This window comes from Lactuca sativa, chromosome 9, assembly GCF_002870075.4.
Source record: "Lactuca sativa cultivar Salinas chromosome 9, Lsat_Salinas_v11, whole genome shotgun sequence".
Lineage (NCBI taxonomy): Eukaryota > Viridiplantae > Streptophyta > Magnoliopsida > Asterales > Asteraceae > Lactuca > Lactuca sativa.
This window is the reverse complement of record NC_056631.2, coordinates 200,546,750-200,553,480: the sequence shown is the minus strand read 5'-3', so window position 1 is coordinate 200,553,480 and position 6,731 is coordinate 200,546,750.

Genomic DNA, 6,731 nt, shown 5'->3' with positions numbered 1-6,731 from the left:
TATTCATTCATGACTTTGTAAATGTTTGACTTTTGTAAAACCCACTTGCATGTGGTGCTTTAGCCTTTAGACCCATTTGTTAGAGAGTGAGAGAGAGACATGTAAACACCTCTATAGAGGTGTGCTTTGAGAGATGTAAAAGTGAGTGTGTAAGTGTGTGTTAATTAGGTAGTCTAGATCTAGATCCTTTTTTGTAACACCATATACATTCAATATATCTCTTAAACACCCAAATCACCATGTTCAATTGTGCAAGCTTTAATTCCGCATGCCAAACCATGTTCTTTGTCACTACAATTGGTATCCTATCCCCATAACGAGGAAACTGTACTAGCATACAATGCTAAACTCATACTATCAGGCATAACCTAAACAGGCTATCCTACTACTGTCTACTCAATACTAGCATGCAGTTCTCATAAAGCTGAAACACATATAGCAGGCACATAAGGCATCCTCCTAGATCCTTAGTCCTATACTAGCATGCTGTTCTACTAAAACTGAAACTGGAACTGGAACTAAAACTGAAACTGAACTAATAAACTTTTATGGGTAATTTGGGAGTACTTACTTGAGCTCGGCTGATCGCATGCACCACACCCTTTTCTCTTTAAAAATTTTCTTTCTTTCTAAGTACTTTCAAAATTCTTTAGAAAACATTTTCCTTCTTTTTTTTTAAAAAAAATCTTTTTATTTTCCCTTTAGTATGAGTTCAGATACACCCGGGAGTGTATCCGAATCCCTCAAACCAAGGCTCTGATACCAACTTGAAACGACCCAAAAATACTACCCAAAAATTCCATTTTTAATATAACCAAAAACCATAAATCTGAGTATCGCATAATAAAAACCATAATAAAATACTATGAAAAAGATGTATCATAACTGTATCCAAACATATCAAAAGCTGAATCAACTCCCAGGACAAAACTAAACTGTGGTGTGTGCGATGCCATCATCCCGAGCTCTTCCCTTTGCTTGTGGAAGTACCTGAAACCAAAACTGAAACTGTAAGCACGAAGCTTAGTGAGCTCCCCTAAACTACCACATACCATGCAATAACATATAAAGCACATACTGGGGCCTTGCCCCCTCCATCGGACCGAAGTCCGAAGCTGACTGACTGGGACCTTGTCCCCTACATCGGACCGAAGTCCGAAGTTGACTGACTGGGACCTTGTCCCCTCCATCGGACCGAAGTCCGAAGCTAACTGACTGGGACCTTGTCCCCTCCATTGGACCGAAGTCCGAAGCTAACTGACTGGGACCTTGTCCCCTACATCGGACCGAAGTCCGAAGCTAACTGACTGGAACCTTTTCCCCTACATCGGACCGAAGTCCGAAGCTGATTGACTGGGACCTTGTCCCCTACATCGGACCGAAGTCCGAAGCTGACTGACTGGGACCTTGTCCCATACATCGGACCGAAATCCGAAGCTGACTGATCATAGCATCACATATCAATTAGCATAAGCACATAACTCCTGTCTGAGCCACGGAGGCGTCAAACATACTAACTACTACATTGGACCGAAGCCCAAAAACTACTGCTAACTGAACGGGCCGGCATTGTAGCCTTAGACCCGTTCCTACTGGAAGGAAACTCACCTCGTGAACTGGTTGCTGTGTGTATGGCTCTGGAAACTAACTGCTGCTGCTCCGGTATCTCCCCGCCTAAAATTCCATAACACACTCAATCAGATGCTAATCACTGCATAGGGTAAAATGACTCTTTTACCCCTGGTCAAAGTCAACTCTCCCGGTCAAAGTCAACCTACAGTTGACCTGACTCGCCGAGTTGGGCCGCAAACTCGCCGAGTCCTTATTCTCACTTCTCAACCCTACTCGCTGCTACTCGTCGAGTATGGCATCAGCTCGACGAGTTCCCTTTCGAATCTAAAACTCAGGCAATCTGCATCCGACTCACCGAGTCATATGAACAACTCGACAAGTTGTTCTTCGATCTAAGAAGATTGCCTTGGACTCGCCGAGTTGTATGAACAACTCGCCGAGTCCCTCCATTACTGAGTCTAACCTCTAACTCGCTGAGTCCACTCTACCACTCACTGGTCCCCACTCGGCATCACTCAAAAAGGGAAAATGAGGGACTCGCGACTCGACTCGCCGAGTCGTTCTTCCGACTCGCCGAGTCGCTTGCATGCAGTCACTCTAAACTCGATTCTGCTTGAATCCAGTGTATAAAACTTATAGATCTGGGCTCCCTTAACTCGATTAGCACGTAAAGATTCTATCTTTACGTGCCCATATACATCCATGAAGATAAAATGGCTCAAAAAGCATGATAGAGGCTAGATCTAGGGTTTTCATGCAAAGTATCTTCAAAAAGGCAATAGATCCGGGCTCTACAACTCCTAAATGAACAGATCTAATGATATCTCGACCTATTAAGGCATTCATACACCTATAGGGCTTGGAAAATACATCAAACTAGCCCTAAAAGTGTTCTAATGGAGGTTTAAATCATAAAACAGAAGGAAATCCGAAGAATACCTCAATGAACTCTGATTTTGCCCTTGTGTAACGCCCGTAGATTAGGGCTACTCAATTTAGAGACGATAAGCGTCAAAAAAATAACTTTTTGATGGAAGATCATTTAGAAGGATTACTCTTAACCAAGTTGTAGAATATATTACAAGGTTTCCGTGCATATTAAGAACGCCGAAATCCGAGTTATAACGAAGAAGTTATGACCTGTCGAAGTTTCGCGACAGAACTGACATGACGCCGAGTGACGTAAAAATATGAATTTAAGATAGAGTGATATTTAGCCTTAGCGATCTGAACGAAAGTCGTAGATTTCGTTAAACTGAGAGCGTGCATAAAAGGAATGCCCAAATCTGACTTCGTATGAAGAAGTTATGATTTTCTGAAGTTTCGACGTGGCAGTATGCAGCCCGAATACTCGATTTAATATCGAGTGGTTTTTAGCCGAAACAATCTAAATGAGAATCGAAGATCTCGTTGTTAGTAGCGAAACGATGAAAAGTTAGGCGAGAATGGACGTCGGACGAAGAAGTTATGAATTTATAACGAAATTTTCTGTCCCGACCTCCTAAATATAATTAATAAAAATAAAAGTCAAAATTAGCCGACGGAGTCTAAATGAAAGTTGTAGAGCGTAGTCTCACCTTCGCGTGGATATAAAGAACGTCGAAAATGGAGTTCGTATGAAGGAGATATGAATTTTTGAAGTTTAATAAATATTTAATATTTATTTTTAATTAACATACGATATTATCCGAAGGAAGATCAGTCGGTCCATCCGAAGTACGCACCGCGTACTGCTGTACGCCCCGCGTACAGCGTAGGGCACTCGAGTTCTACGGAGTCGTGAGTCGTATGCAATGACGTATGAGGGCCGATGACGTAAGCGCTGACGACCTCCGAGGAGTACGCCCCGCGTACCCCGAAGTTACGCCCCGCGTACGTGCGAGGGTCAGCAACTATAAAAGGGGATGCGAGGCCAGCTTCTTTTCTTTTACAAATTCTTCATATTCTCTCATCTTTTGCCTCGATTTGCGTGCCGTTTGCACCCCGAAGCCCCGGTAATATTCCCGAGCCCCGAAGCGAGATCCGAAGCCCCGAGAATCCCGAAGAGCGTTATTCCCGAGCCGAAGCCCTGCCCGCGAGGAGCCCGGTTTTTGTGAAGATCTTCCAGATCTGCGGAGAGGCGCTACATCTGCAAGCCGTAGTGCTGTCGGATCATTTTCTGAGCAAGTGAGTGTATAGTCACTTTCATCTTACACATAAATATGAAGTATTTTATAAAATACGTGTTATGTGTATATTTATATATATTGTTGTTTATATGCGTGAGTGCATAGTTACTTTCTCCTAATACATAAATATAAAGTATTAGCTATGAAATACGTGCTATGTGATATATATTGATTATCTATTTGAGATAGATTTGGAATTGATGTTTTTATACGGGTGTTAAATGATTGAAATTGTGTTTGTATTTATATCTACAAAAATGTTGGGTAGAACATGGGTAGATGGAATAGTTGGTGACGATGCGACTTTGTGCCTATTTGATAAACTTTGGTGACGATGTGCCAATTGTATGAACCCAGGTGACTATGAGACGTAGTGCCTATTGTGTAAGCCTTGGTGACTATGAGACGTAGTGCCAATTGTATGAACCCTGGTGACTATGAGACGTAGTGCCAATTGTATGAACCCTGGTGACTATGAGACGTAGTGCCAATTGTATGAACCCTGGTGACTATGAGACGTAGTGCCAATTGTATGAACCCAGGTGACTATGAGACGTAGTGTCAATTGTATGAACCCAGGTGACTATGAGACGTAGTGCCTATTGTGTAAGCCCTGGTGACTATGAGATGAACCGTGGTAGCAAATGGACTGTGTGCCAGTTCCTCAGGTAAACCCTTAGGAATGAATAAAGAAAGTATAATCGATTCTTAGGGTAAAACCTTAAAGAAGATAACGGGGATGGGTATTTGGGTCGATTTTTGATAATTGAATATAATAAATGTATTATTGTGGGTTGAAAACCCTATATGCTCACCAGGCTCCCAAGCCTGACCCACTCAATTTTCTTTGTATCACAGGTATCAATACGAAGACATAATTCACTGAGAGAATAAAGGAGATGTAAATCATTAGTGTAAATGAATGTAAGTTTTGTTTATGCTTATGTTCCTGTATTGACGATGACATCCCAAACGTTTTAAAATGAATAAAATACGTTTCTTCGAAAATGTTTTAATAACGTATTTATCATGTTTTTCTGGGGACAAATTCCGCGACACTTTTATTAAAGAAGTACTCTGATTTTTATAAAGCATAAACAAAATCGGTCTTTTCTGGCCGTAAAAATGGGGATGTCACAGTTGGTATCAGAGCATTAGTTTAAGCGAACTAGGAATTTGTAGGATTTCTAGACTTAAACTTAGTATGCTAAGTGGAGATTGTGAGATGTGTGTCTGATAAATTTTAGACACGAGCACTAGTTTATTTTAGGAAAATTGCCTAAAATGCTTTTATGTGCTAAATGTTATATGTTGCCATATATGATATTATTTGTTCGGATCTACGGTTTGTTGCCAACCGGATCTGAAGGTTTATGTGTTTAGGATTCTAAGCGTATGTATATGACATTAGAACTAGCATGTAATCGTTTGGAGTAATAAGGTGAAATTATTCGGTGTGTAGATCAAAAATGGTGAGAACAAGAAGCGGAGTTGGAAATGCTGATGAAAACAGGAATCAACTACCTGTAATTCAGCAAGTACCTGTCGTAGCTGATGCACCTGAGCCGATAACAATGGCTGGTGTACAAATGATGATCCAAATGATGTTGGATCGTCAGATGGAAGAAACAAGACGCCTGCTTAGGCAGCATCGTGAAGAACCGTCAATTCAAGCGGAAGAGCCCGAGGAGAATGGAGGGCAGTCTGAAGGAGAAAACTTTAGTGGGATTATTGGTCAAGACAACCCACCAATGGTTAGACGCAATAACCAGTATGGAGGAAATGATGGGCGTGGGTGTAAGTACAAGGATTTCATGGCGTCCAAACCACCGTGTCTGTCTGGGAGCCCGACGCCAGTACAAGTCATGGACTGGATTTCCGAGATGGAGACAATGTTTGAAAGTTGCGAGTGTAGCAACAGACAGAAGACCGCTCTTGCAATTCCTCTATTAAAATCTGGAGTACTGAGCTGGTGGAAGTTACTGGCCGGTTCGATGCCCAAGGGGGAAGCTAGCAAGATGTCTTGGGAGGAGTTCGTGGTACAATTGAAAATGCAATACTGCTCTGAGCAGGATCTCCTGGAAATCAACAATGAGTTCCAGAATCTAAAGAAGGGAAAATTGAGCATCACTGAATATGCCACAAGCTTTACGGAAAAGATGAAGCTTATTCCATACCTAGTTCCAACTGAACTTTCCAAGGTCAACAAGTTTGCCAATGGATTACCAGCGGACTTTGGTCCGATAGTCAAGCAAGCAACCACTTTGAAAGCCGCCATTTGGGCAGCCAAAAATGTTGAAACCCAAATAAAAGAAAAGGGTCTGGAGGGAGCTGAAGTTGGAGAGAAAAGGAAACATGAAGGATCTTCAATAATCAACAAAGAAACCAAATTCTCGAAATCTGGAGGAAGAGATGAAGCTAAGTGGTGCGAGAAGTGTAAAAAGAAACACTTCGGGAAGTGTAGCGAGGATATGACTTGCTACAAATGTGGGAAGACGGGGCATTACGCCAACAAGTGTGCATCCAACAAAAGGGTGTGCTACGGATGTAACGAGGAAGGGCATATTTCTAGAGACTGCCCAAAGAAAAACGCACCACCACAGCCAAAGGCATTCCACATGATCCTCGACGAAGCGAATCAAGAATGAGGAATTTATATCCAAGGATCAACTTATGATATAGCCAATTAAAGGCATAGTATAGGGTGAACTTGAGCTTTTGTGTAATCATTTCAAGTTATATTGTAAACCCTGGTTTTGATATTTATGTGATATTTATGGTTTTAGTACCTGATGTGTTAAATGATTGTGTGATTTTTTTTATAGTGACTTGGTTCGACTGAGAGACAATACTTGGGACGAGTATGAGTAGGTGTGAAAGGTAGTAGATGCATATACTACCGGAAGCACAGGACTCGCACTTGGATCAGGGAAAGTCACAAGGTTACCAAGAAGCTAGTGATTGATTCCATTTTATTCTGGTATGTCATTA